General features: G+C 43.9%; 1 protein-coding gene across 2 annotated transcripts in view; it reads left to right on the forward strand.

Annotated features, from left to right (window-relative positions):
- Window positions 1–18308, forward strand: part of LOC138261579 (vascular endothelial growth factor receptor kdr-like) — a 420550-nt gene that overhangs the window by 198517 nt on the left and 203725 nt on the right. The gene's annotated exons all lie outside the window — the stretch shown is intronic.

Here is an 18308-nt window from a genome sequence, read left to right on the forward strand (position 1 = left end):
ATGAGGCAAACACTTTAACCACAGAATCACTTTATTCGCGCCCTTTATTTTATTAGCAATGCATTCAAGAAAGATAAACAAAGCCTAAAGATTCTAGCTTCATTCAGTGCCCAATCTTAAAACTGCTAGCTTTGTCAAGCTAATTGTATTAAAATAACACGTCATACAAAAATACATACGTGGTATCTTATATAATATTGTCCTATGTTGCCATTTTGGAGCTCAGCCTCAAGGGCAATGATGTCATCAGAACCCCTCGATGGTAATAATGGACTATGTTACACAGCTACCAGATATGTATTTTCTATATGTACAACTAGAAATGGCTCTGCTAAGTGAAGATGGGAGCCAACAGCGTAGTTGATCCCTCCATGCAAAGAAGCATGGAGTTACAATAATGTTATCCGAATTGGACTAGTTTTTCCATTAAAATCTTGACCTGTCTTCTGAATGGCCTGCCAATCATGTCTCAATTATAAACAGTGCAATCTTGATGCAGCTGAAGGCCAGCCTTCTATCTGTGTACTTTGAGAGGCAGATCCTGGAAATTCTACTCCTCTTAAAAACGTGGCTGACCAGACAGAAATCATAGCAAACTGTGGTTTGTCAATAAACTTAATAACAGGGAATTAACTGTTCAGTCCAGGTTTACAAGGACCCCATTCATCCCACCCCTCCCCTCAGCTGTGTTCTATTTGTTCCCGCATTCCACACACCCCACAATATGGCTCAGAATTAGAGTGAAGTCATGCCACATTTTATTTGGCATTGCTATAAAAACAGCTGTGTTTGTTTTAATGTACAAATGGAGGAACAAATCATCAGTCTTGTGTGAGGCATGCTTTCTTTTTAGGGTTGTGAACAACACTTGCGTTTGCTTTTTCACTTGTGTAATGAATGCTTCTATAGGTAACCATTCATGCCAAGTCTTTGAGATGTACAGTATAAGAAAAGGACATAGGGTGCAATAAGTAGAATTGTTGACTTTGTGATGAGTTGATGAGACAAGCACATGGGCACGATACTTTAGACACTGGGTTTTCCTTGCGCACTGATAATACATCAAAGTGTGTTTTCTAATTGGTGGAATCCTATTTTTACAGACATGATCTGAGTCAGACATATGCTGTAATTATTAATTGCCTGTGTGTGCTTCAGTATTGGTATCCTTTATTGCCTAACAATAGCAAGAAGCTTCCATTGCCTCTGTCAGGCCTTCATTGCAATGCATGTAGGAAGTGTGAGAAGAAGCTCATGAAAATGTCCAAGAGACCAGCCAAGAGAAAGTATGGAAAAGTATGTAGGTAGAAGGACTTGTTTTTTACTCACCTTTTTTCGAAACTAGCAAGGTGTACCTAATGTCTTGGAAAGTCAAAGAATGAAAATAAGTAAAATTGTTAGGTGTGTAATTTTCATTGTAAAACGTACTGTGGCCCTTAAAACAGACATGTATCAATGGAATATACAGCATTTTTAAAGCAGAAAACAAATTCACTTTATTTCATACCATTGCTTCAACATGAACTATAGCAAAATGTTCAAACTTGCGTTTTTTTCCACGCACCCATTTATGTATTTATGCTTGCGACTAGCAGCAAAGTTGCTCATCTTACGCTCAGTTAGCGTTTTTGCCAGAGTAACCGTGAATTCTAGAATTCGTCGCTGTGTTTTTGCCACTGTAAGTACACGATTAGAAATCCCAGCATTCAGAACCCAGATCTCTCTTGATTCATATTTTGACACTGTCCTGTTCAGATGATGTAAAAGTCAACTCAAGTCTAATTAATACGATTTTTTGCAAGCCAAAATGTGATTTAACTACTCAAAATTAATTTGTCATTTGAGATTCCACATCCAGCTGTGCATTGATGCTCGGATCCTCACTGGATTTCCTTTTCTTTTTCAATCGCCCTCGTCTTATCTTGCATTCCACAGACTCAGACCATTGTAGCAGCAGCTCATGCTAGAAGGCCTACATGGCCTTGGGTTTTCTCTCAGCAGGAACTTCCTGGGTGCTTGTGGGCTATCCCGCTTCTGCAATGTTGCTTTGAATATTGACAGTACCTTTCTAAGTGGTACGTTTAGCACTCACTAGTACTTTGGTGCTACTTCTAATCCTACCTAATTTGCATATCTGTTATCTTTGGGGGTGGTCTGTGTGAACTCAGTCCACAGGGATGTGAATTCTCAGTTTGTTGCCACAGTCTCAATCCAGAATCCAGTGTCCTGTGTATTTACACCGCCCTTTGCATCAAGGGCTGCTGCAGGCCTTGGGCTCCTCTGTTTCCAGGTTTCCACCTCACGGGAATCTTGGCACTTGCACTCCAAACAAGTTGGCAAAGTAAAGGAGACATCAGACTTCACTGAGCCATTGGCCAGTTCTGTTATCACACTTTCAATCCAGTGGGGACTGAATTTAAGTGACATCATTTCTTGTTCGTAAGGTGAGTTGGGATATCTTCTTCCTCAAAGAATTTTTGAGTGATTGGGTTGAAGTTATTTAAAGGAAAGCCTGATCCTCTGGCTGCAAATCATATACTGAGATTGTGCTAATCAACCTAATTTAAGATTGAAAAGTCTAATTTTATCCATCTTTACATAAACCATCATTAATAAGATCTGCTCCCAAATATATTTTAAAGGAATACTATTAGATTTTCATGAGGTTAACTAGACAGAACACCTGTGGGCAGGAAATGTGATATGTTCTTCAAAGCCTAGGGAACAGTCAGAAAAAAGTACCGAGGAAAAAGTAGCATTTTCTTCATGTGCTTTTTAACTTAGCCCAAGTCTGCCAGAGGTGTGAATTCTGAGGTGATCCCGGTGCATATCTGCACAAGCATGTGGAGGCTGGGACAAAACTAAAGGCGTGCTTCTCTACTAAGAATCAAAAAAGAAATGTATTAACAAAAAACGTTCAGAGCTTCAGACGAGAGCAAATGGGACTGCCCCAAGGGCGTTGTAGAAAAGCTGTGGAATGAAGGTTCTATCAAGACTTATGCTTTCAAGTCCAGACTCAGGTATGGCGAGAAAAGTCCGAACCAAAGAATGAAATATTTAGATGTAAATGACAAGGCAGAAAGGTCCATGTGCAGCATGCAGGGGTTTATTCTACGCGTGCGGAAGGTTTGCAGATTGGGTAATGTCCTCACTCATAGCAAGTGCTCTGTGGGTGATTGCACGTGGGAATTCACAGGAGAGACTCAGAAGACTGGTTAGGAAGTTCAGTGCCAAGGAGGTGAATTAAATTATGCAAAACATTTACCAGACTTATCTGTACTTCTAGATTTACAGATCAATTATCCTGTGTAAGTAATGCAAAGTGTGTGGAAGAAGGCACTGATGGTCCACTGTTTGCGGTGGTGGGGTCATCGGAGGATCCTGCAGGCCTTATTTGCACTCTTCCATGTTGGCACTGTTAGGCCCTCTCCCGTTGTGTCAACCGATTAAAACCTGCACACCAGGAAGTGACATCAGAGGAGGAGCTTAAAAACCTGTAAACCAGGAAGTGACATCAGAGGAGGAACTTAAAACCTGTACACCAGAAACTGACATCAGTGGAGGAGCTTAAAACCTGTAAACCAGGAAGTGACATCAGAGGAGGAGATTGAAACCTGTACACCAGGAAGTGACATCAGAGGAGGAGCTTAAAACCTGTACACCAGAAACTGACATCAGTGGAGGAGCTTAAAACCTGTAAACCAGGAAGTGACATCAGAGGAGGAGATTAAAACCTGTAAACCAGGAAGGGACATCAGAGGAGGAGATTGAAACCTGTACACCAGGAAGTGACATCAGAGGAGGAGCTTAAAACCTGTAAACCAGGAAGTGACATCAAAGGAGACGAGAAAGCGCACTCTGCAGAATAATTGCAGCTGCAAAGTGGCAAAAAAAGTCCCATGCTCTTCCAGAATTCCGAAGGTACCCGAAGGCCAGGCATCACTATTTTTTGGTTTCATTTATGTTTACACTGACTCTAAGTGCTCTGCAGATGCTGAAACAAAGCATGTTGGTGCACTGTAAAACATCTAACTATATGAGAAAATGCAGTTTTATTTCCTTGTCTTTCATGTTTTCATATAAATGCACATGGTTGTACCATTATGAAATACATGTTACCTCTGATTTTATTAAACTGGCACTGGTGTAAAGAAAGCACGGAGGCATAGAAAAGATGCATGGCCACTGGGAATCTACACACTAAATAGACCCGGCTACAGCCCCATCCTTCCCCTAAACTGAATTTAGCAGGCCTTGTAAATCAGCCGAACATCCGTCATGCTTTCACAGGTCACCACATTTTTGCTGTAACACTTGTGTAATCCTGGCGGGCCCTCACCTGGAAACCATCCATCTGCCTCAATGCAACCAAAAATGCGCCCTCTGACCCTCTTACGTGCAGTAGTGATGCGCGCCTGCTGTCCTGTGTCTTGGGCTAACCATGGACGGATGTCCAAAGATCAAGCAGGAGTTAAGTGCTGGTCGCACCTTTTATATCAACCGGACAGCTGAAAAACACGAGCCTCTCCTTTAAAGTCTCGCCTTCGGCGAGACACAAAATGTGGACCTCTACTCCAGGTTTTACACAAGACTTCCAGGAGTAGTGCTGGGACTTTGTGGCAGTCACCGCTGTCCACGGGCACTAGCTTGTGTAAGCAAATAAACGTACATTCGGAAACTGAAGTAGTGTACAATTACACGTGTGTGAGTGCTTAGCGAAAGTGCGAGTGCACTTACCAACTTTTTTTTTATCTCACCGGGGAAAACGTTTCCCCATAGACAGTGCTTAATTTGTGCTTGTTGTTTCCGGTGCGGGGCACCGGCACTTAGTTTTGAGGGCCGGCGCTTATTTTTCTGCCCCAAGCATTTACTGCGAGCAAAAGACATATGGGAAAGACGGAGGAAGAGAAAAACGAAAAAAGTATCACAATGGGAGAACGCTGAAAGCTGCAAGAGTGAGCTGAAGGGGCAGGGAGTGGCTGTAAATGGATTGAAGAGTTACTCTAATTTTTGAAAACACCACAGTCACATATCTGCATCCTTCAGTGCCTTATCACAGCCTTTTAGGAACAACGATTCTGACTCAGGATCCCCTTCACCTCTTTCACATTTGATTTCAAAATCAATTTTGAAAGACATAGAAAGTAAGGTAGGACAAGTCACTAAACATGCACATTTCTATCTATGACCACTATCCACAAATGGTACCTGTGTACTGCAGGTGTGATAGGCAAGTGAAAGCAAAGCGTTCCTGCCATAGTCCCTTAATGAATATGCCCACATTGGTGTTCCACTTTAATATCGACTCCACAATATTGTGCTACCAGAATATGATGAACAAAATACAGACAAGGTAAGTGTATATGGATAAATACAAGTTTTCTTTATTTAACTCTGCATATATGGACCTTGACTATATATGTGTGTGTGTGTGTGGGAGGGACCTTGACTATATATATATGTGGGTGTGTGTTTGTGTCATTTATATATGAAGACACAAAAACATATACATATATATATATATATATATATATATATATATATATATATATATATATATATATATATATATATGCACACATATATATGTATAATAATATGTATATGTAGGTATATATTTAAATATCTCTCATCAAAGCATGTAGATGTGAAGTTAAGAATAGTTAATCTATACTTACCGACGTGCAGGGCCGGCCCCATGCAACAGTGTTTGTTGGCACTCTCCAATTACCACTTCCGCCGTGGATTCCCTCACAACCACCCTTTAACAGTGGCCCTCGAGGCTTCATAACCACTCTCTCTCAGATGCATTTAGTTTGTTTTATAGCGCCACTCATACCAGTGCAGGGCATCAGAGCACTTTACATTGCACACACATTACACAAAGACAATCTATCATAGGTGTGTAAATCGGTGTATGAGAAATGTTACCTAAGACAGAGAACTACAGGGTGTAGGAGTCACATGTTGTTCATAGTGGTCAGCTGGAGAAGCGCAAACTCAGAATTTGAAATGTAACACCATGGTTGGGGGTTCTCTTTAATAATAAGAATTGATTTCTACCCAAATGAGCCATTTTCCAACTTTAGCATAATGAAATACTGGGGGAAAAACATAACTCTCTTATCCATACCTTGTGGTATGCTGCAGTTCTTTGATAAGTTAATAGCTCACTGTTCTTTTTAGGATTTCAACTTATGAACTGCAAGTAACAAAAGGACCTCTCTGACAAAAGTGGTAACCACTGACCTATTTGCATTATATGCACTTCAGTTGCATGGTACACGTTCTTTGCAGCAGCTGCTCTACCTTAAAACTTCCACTAGAGAAAACTCCATCTCTCTCCAGGCAGAACATTAATCACCAGAGTTATCATGACATATTTACTGTTGCCTGAAAAAGGAGGAATACACTTGCAAACAGCGCCCCTGCCCGAAATCAGCACCCGGTGCGGTGGCACCGGTCGCACCGCCCTAGACCCGGCCCTGCCTGCATGCACTTACCTTCTCCATATTTTGGCTAGTGTATGCGAAATTAATGTAATTTGCTTTTGCATAATTATGTGGAATTTTGGCAAAATTAGGTGAAACTAAAAGTAATCACAGGTGATACAAATCTATAAATCTGTAGTATATTTCGACTCAAAAAGCGTCCTTGCATCAATTTTCCACAGAAAGATGCATTTTGAGCAACAACAAAAAAAAAGTGCAAAAAAGAAAAAAAGTCGCTCAAATTCTGATGTGCCCCTGCGTTCGTGTTAAATTTTTACTGCATATGGAGTATTTGCTGTAACTTTTCACAGTGAATGAAGTGTAATTACACGAAGCAAAGCAATGGAGTAATGTTGGGAATTTTGCATGAGAAACATGAAATTCCAGATATTTTGCAAATCATACCAGGGAAATTTAAATTTCATACAGGTGTAATTTTTGTGCTCAATATTTTACCCAAGATATTTTGGTACCACAATATTTCTACCATTGATATTTTGTCGTACAACCGCATGCATTATGCGGATACTGACATCACTATAGTGGCTCCTACTTCCAAGGATGCGCACATCCACTCCTCAGGTGTAACTGATGGAAGATTTAAATATTTATCCCCTTTTGAAAGGGGAGGGGAATAAATAAAGTGCATCAAACGCCAGAAAGGGGCAAATGTTCTTTTAAAAAAATGGATGTCAAGTAACAAAAGTGTCAAAACGTATTGCTGTATTCTTTCATCTGCACTCAGAGGCTGATTCAGTGCATTGGGAGTATTGAGAGCGGACTGAAGGGATGTGCTTGCAATAAAGCACACTGCCTCCAGGTATGCCGCCTTATGCGCAAATATCAGTAATTAGGCCTTTGTAAATGCGCATCTGGACATGTATATCTGCAAATGGCATTATGACTCTCTAGACATGCAAAGAGGCGGTCACCAAGATAGGAGGGTAATCAATCAATCAATCAGTCAATCAGAGTTTATAAAGTGCAGCTACTCACCCTTTAGGGTCTCAAGGCGCTAGGGGGAGGGGGTTGTAGCATGTACCGGAGGTGGATTAAAAAATACATCTTCATCTGAGACCACTCCATTGGCATGTGCCTCAAACATAAATACTAATGTTTACTGACTCACTCACCAAGTGACAAGAGTTAAATTACCCAAGCAGTCATTTTTGGGAAACCTAGTGGTTGCACGTGTGCAGTGCATGATCCTACGCGTGGAGCTATGCGTGGAGCTGGGCGTGGGGCTGTGCGGGGGCTTTGCGTCAGACTGCACACGGAGATGGACTAATTCTTGGGGTAAAGGAAGAGCATATTTCTGGATATTGTGCTCAGTTTTGGAACCCAGCCTTTTAATCAAACCCTTCCTTTGCACGGATATCCTAATGATACTCAGAGGATGTGCAGAATGTAGTGAGATCGGTCGGTGATAATAGCAGGGTAAATTTAGATGCTTGGTGGAAAGGCATAAAAACATCAGCCCTGCACGTTTTGTCCGGCTCCTGGGACCCTGCTGGACTTAGAGCTGAAGGCTTGTTTTTCCACATCACAGAATGACACATCTGGAGGTGAAGAACTGAGGGGCTGTCTTGGCTCAGGGATGAGGCCTATCATTGCTTCCCCATCAGACTGTGTTGCACATGACTTATCGAGTGCTGGGACGACTACACTTGGAGGCAGGATCCAGCGACTGATGTTGTCCTTCTCCTGTCAGTCAGCACCTGATCCATCTGCTCTCCTTCGAGTGGAGTAGTCCAAAGTCATATATTCTCAGAGGTGTCGAGGCAGCCTGTGTAAAAGTGAAATATTTAAAGGGCTCTTGAAGTTTGATGTTATGTTGTATTCTTGGCATTTGTGTGGGGTACATTCCATCACTGGTGAGTCCTCAGCTGTGCGAACTTGTGAAGTCAGCCAACTCGGGACTAAAGTGTGTGTTTTTGTAGCTTTGCTTTGCCAAGGTTGAAACTTGACTCTACTTTAAAGAAGAAAAACAATTACAAAATTATAAAGGAATACAGGTGTCCTGACTGGCAATGGGAATTTTACCAGGTTCATACAGTGCTTACTGGGCGGGCGCAGCCTTCTTGTGATTGTGCCAGGCTCCTTCTGTGTTCCCCAATCCCAGATGTCACCCTAGAAGACTCCCGAAGCCCCCTTAGGGGACTTCTGAGTTTGGGGATGTGCCCTGGGGGGCACACTGGAAGTCACTGCAATCAGGGAGCACAGGTATCAGATCAGGTGAAACAAACCCACACCACCCAATGCCTGTCTTATTGACTAGGAAATCAGGCGGCAGGAAATTGGCAATTTTGTAATTTTGTTGTATGCTGGACAAACTTGTGTAACTTCACACTTTAGTGAAGTGTGAAATGTTCCACATTTTACCACCTAAGTGGGCTTTATTATAAATGTGCCCAGGCCAATCTTACAATACTTTCAGCAGTCTTGAATTGACGTTGCAAATGCTTTTGTATGTTTCCCAGTCTGAGGTGCTCTTCAACTTGAAACAATGTGTGACCCTCTTTGTGTTCCTGTCCATCTCTCTTTGGCCATGTCTTCTTTATTGAGTTGTGGATGCAGGTTTTGGCATCTATATTCTGGCGAGTTTTACCAGTGGTTTATGCATCTTCAGGGTTGAGGAGTGGTGGAGGAGTGGTTAGCTGCACAAGAGAACGATAAAGTCCTGGAAGAGGTTAAAAAAAAATCTCTTAAAGAAGAAAGGTGCCCTGGAGAGCTGTGTGAGTGTAGGACAAGGCCCTATTTTAAGTTTTTGAGTGAGTTTTTTAAATAAAAGCTGATAATGCCTTGGTTCAAAGAGAATGTTTTGTACCTTCTTCTGCGTTAAGGAAAAGAGTGTGTGATCTTGCACATGAAAGCCATTTCTGTCAATCCTTAACAGTTATGGGCTTCCAGGAGAACTTCTGGTGCCATAATATGTATGAAGAGGCCATTCAATGGGTGCATACATGCGTGTTGTGTAAAGAAAGTGAAAAGACATTGAAGGTTGGTGGAGGTGTGTTGCAATATATAGAGGATCCTCGTGTGCCTTGGTCTAGAGTGTGTTGAGGCTTTGTTGGGCTTTTAAATTGTCTACCCCATTGTTTATAATTAGTTATTCTCTTGGTGGACGTTCATGCTAGGTGGATTGAGGTTGAATCTGTGAATGAAATACCTACCAAACCTAGTAAGGTTCTCAGGAATTTTTTTGGCGATGGTGAGGGTGCTATCATTTTTGGTTATGGACAATAACACACAGTTCACCTCCAATGAAAGGGAAAGACGTTTTGAGATTTCCTGGAGTAAAACATTGTGGAACATCTGTGTATAATCCCCACACAAATGGTATTTTCAAAAGAACAAATCGATTAATTAAAGCTGTTCCAGGGATGGCTCTGAAGAGCAAGTTGGATGTGGAGAGAGCTGTGTTGGAAATAGTCTGGGCTCATTACATATGTGTTTACAGTGCCACCAGTCACACTCCATTGTCTATGATAAGAGAGAGAAAAGGGAAACCAAATGGGTTCCTAGTTGGATAAAGAGGAAAAATGTGTAGAAGAATTAGACCGGAGCTTTAATCGAGGCAGAGGATGGGTGGAGGTGGTTAATTGGTTCAAGCTTAGGCATGACCTTGCATGGTTGTTGCCGTAAGGAGCAATTACTCCTCCTTTTTGGGCTCATTATTGAATTCCAAACTTTGGCCGCTCCACTTATTGAGCTACTGCATATCATGTTACCTTTTCATAACATATTTTGCATTTTTATTGTTGATGTTTTATAGCATTGTTTCATTTGTTTCCTATTTATCACTTCAAGTTTGTAAGAAAAGGAGACTGGTGTGTTGTAATGTACAGCCCTATTGGAAGGTGATGACATCTGCATTCTCCATCTGGTCAGTTAGACTGCTGGCTGACCATCATTTTTTGTAGTCTTAGGTGCTTAAGGACACCTGCTGCCACTCATGAGTGACACTTGATTTGCCATACTAAACCAGGTGAGCGGTGGCTGGAAGTACTTGTCTCTGCTTTGAGCCTGTGTGGAAAGTGTGTCTTTGTCCTGGTGATGAAAGCTAAAGTGTTGCTTCTGTGTCATGGGAATCAGAGCTTGTCAATGTGATGGGTGAGGACTTGTAAGAAAGAGACACATTTCATAGTTTGGGATACTATGGCAGCACCGTAGATCCCTTTATTTTGTTATTTATTCTGGCAGCACCGTAGATCCCTTTATTTTGTTGTTATTATTTTTTTAATTTTGTCAGTCCCAATTCCTTATCCGGCTGTGATGGGAGGTCTTCCACTCTGAGATCTTGATGATCCGGGGGAGGTACCCAGTGTGGAGAAAGAGTGAGGAGGAATCAGAGATCTGCCTGCTTAGACCACAGTCCTTCTTTATATGATAGCCAATATGGTATTTCAATTAAGGAGGTTTGGCAAGATGCTCAGTGTTATAAGCATCCTTTAGTCATAATAGGATGTTGGTGCTCAGGCTACGTGACTCTTTGGGACCTGCAGGGCAGACTACGTAAGAGTGCTGGAATGACCAGCAAAGTGTGGCAGGTCCCTTTAGTATTCACAGGCCTGTCTGGCTACTACTGAGTGGTTAGCTAGGTGTGCTCTTTTAGCCTGTATATGTGCCCTCAAGTTGGCAGCAAAGTTCCACACAACCTTTCATACATTATAGACATGCCCTGTTGAAAATGAGGGAGCAGATGGTAAATTGGTATATGGTATTGGAAAGTGACCCAGACTATATGAGATTGAGAGGATCGTCAGAAAGACTAGAGACGCTGTCGTCTATCTTGTGGTTAGAGGAAAGAGGTAGGGCAGACAGTTGTAGCTAGTAATAGCAATACTCACCCTGCGGTTGCACATGGAAAGTTACCCCCAGGTGTGCTAAACCACTAGAGCCCAACAGCATTTGTCACCCTGTTGCCATGAGTGGCTGCTTACCAGGTAGTCACGAGGTGTAAAGTCATAGTATATGTGGCCCTAGGCAGTATCCAGGGTCCCAGTGGCCCAAATAGGCAGCAACCTTAACCTGTCACACTTTACCAAGGAGGACACCTTAGGAGTCCTGGTTAAACAGTAGGGTGGTCCGTAGTTGTCAGGTGACCTGGGCCCAGTGGGAACCCTAACAACCAGATGACCGGTGTCCGGGGACAGCCATATCCTTAACAATTAGGGAACCTGGGACCAACCTGAGTGCTTAATTTGTGCTTGTTGTTTCCGGTGCTGAGCACCAGCACTTATTTTTGAGGGCCGGGGCTTTTTCTTCTGCCTCAAGCATTTGCTGTGAGCAAAAGACCCATATGGGAAAGATGGAGGAATTAAAAACGAAAAAGTGTCACAAAGGTAGAAAGCAGAAAGCTGCAAGAGTGAGCTGAAGGGGCAGGGAGTGGCTTTATGTGGATTGAAGAGGTCCGAGATGGCTTCAGGATTCCGCTGGCTCGGTATTCCATGTTCACAAATTTAATTGCAGCAGACGGGTGTTTAAGAGGAGGGTTGTGGGCACCGGCACCTTTTTATTTACAAATTAAGCACTGGTCCAACAGGAGTTACAAACTGGGAGGTCTAATGCTAGCAAAATTTTATACCCCTCCCCCAACCCCTATGCACATGTTTATCAGGTAGATAGAGCCTGTTTTCTAAGAAATCCTACTTGGCTTGGAAAGGAGAGAGAAACAAGGGGCGAAGCTGATTCCAATTTGTACCAAACCATCAAAATAAGGTAAACACTATGCAATCAATGCAAACGTTTTTTTAAAATAAACTGCTGTAGGAGGCTGGACTGGCTTGTAGTGAGTACCAAGGGGTACTTGCACCTTGCACCAGGCCCAGTTATCCCTTATTAGTGTATAGGGTGTCTAGCAGCTTAGGCTGATAGATAATGGTAGCTTAGCAGAGCAGCTTAGGCTGAACTAGGAGACGTGTGAAGCTACTACAGTACCACCTAGTGTCATATGCACAATATCATAAGAAAACACAATACACAGTTATACTAAAAATAAAGGTACTTTATTTTTATGACAATATGCCAAAGTATCTTAGAGTGTACCCTCAGTGAGAGGATAGGAAATATACACAAGATATATATACACAATAGCAAAAATATGCAGTATAGTCTTAGAAAACAGTGCAAACAATGTATAGTTACAATAGGATGCAATGGGGAAACATAGGGATAGGGGCAACACAAACCATATACTCCAAAAGTGGAATGCGAACCACGAATGGACCCCAAACCTATGTGACCTTGTAGAGGGTCGCTGGGACTATTAGAAAATAGTGAGAGTTAGAAAAATAACCCTCCCCAAGACCCTGAAAAGTGAGTGCAAAGTGCACTAAAGTTCCCCTAAGGACAAAATAGTCGTGTTAGAGGAATAATGCAGGAAAGACACAAACCAGCAATGCAACAACTGTGGATTTCCAATCTAGGGTACCTGTGAAACAAGGGGACCAAGTCCAAAAGTCACAAGCAAGTCGGAGATGGGCAGATGCCCAGGAAATGCCAGCTGCGGGTGCAAAGAAGCTTCGACTGGACAGAAGAAGCTGAGGTTTCTGCAGGAACGAAAAGGGCTAGAGACTTCCCCTTTGGTGGACGGATCCCTCTCGCCTTGGAGAGTCGTGCAGAAGTGTTTTCCCGCCGGAAGGTCGCCAACAAGCCTTGCTAGACGCAAATCGTGCGTTTGGCGTTTTTGGACGCTGCTGGGGCCCAGGAGGGACCAGGAGGTCGCAAATTGGACCTGAAGAGAGAGGGGACGTCGAGCAAGACAAAGAGCCCTCACTGAAGCAGGTAGCACCCGGAGAAGTGCCAGAAACAGGCACTACGAGGATGCGTGAAACGGTGCTCGCCGAAGTTGCACAAAGGAGTCCCACGTCGCCGGAGACCAACTTAGAAAGTCGTGCAATGCAGGTTAGAGTGCTGTGGACCCAGGCTTGGCTGTGCACGAAGGATTTCCGCCGGAAGTGCACAGGGGCCGGAGTAGCTGCAAAGTCGCGGTTCCCAGCAATGCAGCCCAGCGAGGTGAGGCAAGGACTTACCTCCACCAAACTTGGGCTGAAGAGTCACTGGACTGTGGGGGTCACTTGGACAGAGTCGCTGGATTCGAGGGACCTCGCTCGTCGTGCTGAGAGGAGACCCAAGGGACCGGTGATGCAGCTTTTTGGTGCCTGCGGTTGCAGGGGGAAGATTCCGTCGACCCACGGGAGATTTCTTCGGAGCTTCTGGTGCAGAGAGGAAGCAGGCTACCCCCACAGCATGCACAAGCAGGAAAACAGTCGAGAAGGCGGCAGGATCAGCGTTACAGAGTTGCAGTAGTCGTCTTTGCTACTATGTTGCAGGTTTGCAGGCTTCCAGCGCGGTCAGCGGTCGTTTCCTTATCAGAAGGTGAAGAGAGAGATGCAGAGGAACTCGGATGAGCTCTTGCATTCGTTATCTAAAGTTTCCCCAGAGACAGAGACCCTAAATAGCCAGAAAAGAGGGTTTGGCTACCTAGGAGAGAGGATAGGCTACTAACACCTGAAGGAGCCTATCAGCAGGAGTCTCTGACGTCACCTGGTGGCACTGGCCACTCAGAGCAGTCCAGTGTGCCAGCAGCACCTCTGTTTCCAAGATGGCAGAGGTCTGGAGCACACTGGAGGAGCTCTGGACACCTCCCAGGGGAGGTGCAGGTCAGGGGAGTGGTCACTCCCCTTTCCTTTGTCCAGTTTCGCGCCAGAGCAGGGGCTAAGGGGTCCCTGAACCGGTGTAGACTGGCTTATGCAGAATTGGGCACATCTGTGCCCAAGAAAGCATTTCCAGAGGCTGGGGGAGGCTACTCCTCCCCTGCCTTCACACCATTTTCCAAAGCGAGAGGGTGTCACACCCTCTCTCAGAGGAAGTTCTTTGTTCTGCCATCCTGGGCCAGGCCTGGCTGGACCCCAGGAGGGCAGCTGCCTGTCTGAGGGGTTGGCAGCAGCAGCAGCTGCAGTGAAACCCCAGGAAGGGCAGTTTGGCAGTACCAGGGTCTGTGCTACAGACCACTGGGATCATGGGATTGTGCCAACTATGCCAGGATGACATAGAGGGGGCAATTCCATGATCATAGACATGTTACATGGCCATATTCGGAGTTACCATTGTGAAGCTACATATAGGTAGTGACCTATATGTAGTGCACGCGTGTAATGGTGTCCCCGCACTCACAAAGTTCAGGGAATTGGCTCTGAACAATGTGGGGGCACCTTGGCTAGTGCCAGGGTGCCCTCACACTAAGTAACTTTGCACCTAACCTTTACCAGGTAAAGGTTAGACATATAGGTGACTTATAAGTTACTTAAGTGCAGTGTAAAATGGCTGTGAAATAACGTGGACGTTATTTCACTCAGGCTGCAGTGGCAGGCCTGTGTAAGAATTGTCAGAGCTCCCTATGGGTGGCAAAAGAAATGCTGCAGCCCATAGGGATCTCCTGGAACCCCAATACCCTGGGTACCTCAGTACCATATACTAGGGAATTATAAGGGTGTTCCAGTAAGCCAATGTAAATTGGTAAAAATGGTCACTAGCCTGTTAGTGACAATTTGGAAAGTAATGAGAGAGCATAACCACTGAGGTTCTGGTTAACAGAGCCTCAGTGAGACAGTTAGGCACCACACAGGGAACACATACATGCACACCTATGAGCACTGGGGCCCTGTGTGACAGGGTTCCAGTGACACATACATATAGGCCACAACCTTATGAGCACTGGGGTCCTGACCAGCAGGATCCCAGTGACACATAACAAACATACTGAAAACATAGTGTTTTCACTATGAGCACTGAGGCCTGGCTATCAGGATCCCAGTGAGACAGTGAAAACAGTGACAAACACCCTGACATACACTCACAAACAGGCCAAAAGTGGGGGTAACAAGGCTAGAAAGAGGCTACCTTCTCCTACAACCCCCCCCAAACGAAGGACAATAAGGCTAACCTTGGCCAGTTGAGACTTTATTGTCTAAGTGGTGATAAGTAGAGAGTAGCTCTGCAATCGACTGGTTACTCCCTTTATCATCCACTATATGGTTACTTCCCTGTGGGGATGTAAACCACCCTGTTTGAAGTTTTTTAGCTAAGCAACAATGTGAAGATGTATTTTCAGAGTTTCTATCAGTAAGTTTTAGTTTAGAGCAGTGGGAATTGTCCACTGAACCTATTTGTAGTGATGGAAATGCCAGAGAGGGATGCTGTCTCAGAAAAGCCATAGCTGGGCAAAAACTTTGTCCATATGGCTGGAAGAGAGAACAGGGATGCTGTTTCTCTTGGGTTGGAGCAGGGCAGGGATGCTGTCCTATCAGCTCCACACTAGGGCAGGGATGCTGTCCTAAGTGTTGTGAGGCAGTGCAGAGTTTCTGCACTAAAGTTTCTCTGGGAGGGTTGGAGGGATGCTCCATGTTAACTAAAATGGTGCTCTTTTTCTCACCAATGTTAGTTATCCCACAGAGAGGTACTTCCACCTCAGGGAGTACAGTTTTGCCAACTGATGATTCCCTTGGAACAGGTGCCACCCCAGGAGAGGTTTCTCCCACCACAGGAATGGTATCCTGAATGGTAGGGTGGTTAGGGGATACTGTGATACCCTTTTTACCTGTTGATGGAGAGGGTTCCTGAGTTTTCAGGCCTTCTCTCCTTTGCTTTTTCATTTCACTTGAAATGAGAGGGAACAATTCCTCAGGGATGCCCAGCATGGCTGCATGGGCATAAAACTCTACATCAGCCCAACCTGAGGCCTCTAGGTCATTACCTAAGAGACAGTCTACAGGTAAGCTAGGTGATACCACTACCTGCTTAGGGCCAGTAACTCCACCCCAACTAAACTGAATTATAGCTAAGGGAAGAAACTTAGTGGAGTTATGGACATCAATAATCTTATACTGTTGTCCAATGATGTGTTGTTCAGGACGCACTAGGTTTTCAGTCACCAAAGTGAAACTGGCACCTGTGTCCCTGTAGGCCAAGGCATCAACACCATTTATTGAAACTGTCTGCCTGTACTTATCCATTGTAAGGGGACAAGCAGCCAGTGTGGCAAGGCCAATGCCACTAGGTGTGACAGAAACTGTCTTGGGACTGATTACATCAGTTTCCACTATGGACCCATAAGTGAACCCAACTACACCCTTTGCTTGACTGTTGCCAGCAGTCCCACCACTAGTACCACTACTGCTAGGGGCACTAGAGCTTGATGTATTAGTGGTGGTAGGCTCAGGGGGTTTACCTGGACAGGACTTATCCCCTGGCCTATGGCCTCTATTTTTACACACAAAGCACCAAGGCTTTTTAATGTGTGCAGGTTGGGAAGAAGAGGAAGAATTTGTTTTATCCCCACCCTCTGAAGAGTGTTTAAGATTTGAAGTGGGATCTTTGGTTTTACCCTTATCCCCATGCTTATCTTGAGATTTTTCACCATCTTTCTTCTTATTGCCATCTTTGTCACCCCCTGTATGAACTTTTCTGTTCACCCTTGTTCTGACCCATTTGTCTGCCTTCTTTCCCAATTCTTGGGGAGAGGTCAGATCAGAGTCTACCAGGTACTGGTGCAACAAATCAGACACACAATTATTAAGTATATGCTCTCTCAGGATTGTGTTATACAGGCTTTCATAATCAGTAACTTTACTGCCATGTAACCACCCCTCCAAGGCCTTCACTGAATGGTCAATGAAATCAACCCAGTCTTGTGAAGACTCCTTTTTGGTCTCTCTGAACTTTATCCTGTACTGTTCAGTGGTTAAGCCATAACCATCCAGGAGTGCATTCTTAAGAACTGTAAAATTATTGGCATCATTTTCTTTCACAGTAAGGAGCCTATCCCTACCTTTTCCACTAAATGATAGCCATAGGATAGCAGCCCACTGCCTTTGAGGGACATCCTGTACAACACAGGCCCTCTCAAGTGCAGCAAACCACTTGTTAATGTCATCCCCCTCCTTATAAGGGGGAACTATCTTGTGCAGATTCCTGGAATCATGCTCTTTTGCAGGATGACTATGGGGAATACTGCTGCTGCCACCATGGGTATCTAAACCCAACTTCTGTCTTTCCTTCTCTAATTCAAAAGACTGTCTATCCAAATCCAGCTGTTGCTTTTTAAGCTTCAGTCTGGTTTGTTCCACCCTCAACTTATTGAGTTCCCTCTCTAACATTCTGTCATCAGGGTTGGTGGGAGGGACATTTCTAGAAACAGAGCTATGATGGGAATGAACAGAAGGAGACCTGTCCCTTACAGAAGCCAACCTAACAGCTTGATTTACAGAAACATTACTACCAGTATGGTGAGAATAAATGCTTTTGCTATGATGTGAGACAACACTATTTATTTGGTGTGGCTCATCATCATTACCATCTATGCTAGATTGTCTAGTAATGGGCAGGCTAGGAAGTTTCTTTCCTGAATCTTTTCCTGGGGGAGTCCCTGAATCAGATTGGGAACTATTAGGTACTTTTTCAACAGATGGGGCACCTATGGCCTTATCTTGTTCTCTAAGCATGTTAAGTAACAGTTCCAAGGAAGGATTCTTCCCTACACTCAAACCTCTCTCTATACAGAGACTCCTTGCTCTTTTCCAGCTAAGGTTGTCATATGCAAGTTTGGACAGATCAACACTTTGGCCTGTGCCAGACATTTTTTAGAGAGAGTTAAAGTGATAGAAAAAGAGAAAAAGTTTTCAGAACTTTTTGGAAAGACAGAAAAAAACTTTTTAAACTTTTAAGAACTTTTTGAAAGTTTAGGAGTACTTTTCAGCACTTAGAAAAGAGTGAAAAGAGGAAATGCAAAACTTTTTGGCTATGTGTATATACACT

The sequence above is a fragment of the Pleurodeles waltl genome, chromosome 2_1, assembly GCF_031143425.1.
Source record: "Pleurodeles waltl isolate 20211129_DDA chromosome 2_1, aPleWal1.hap1.20221129, whole genome shotgun sequence".
Lineage (NCBI taxonomy): Eukaryota > Metazoa > Chordata > Amphibia > Caudata > Salamandridae > Pleurodeles > Pleurodeles waltl.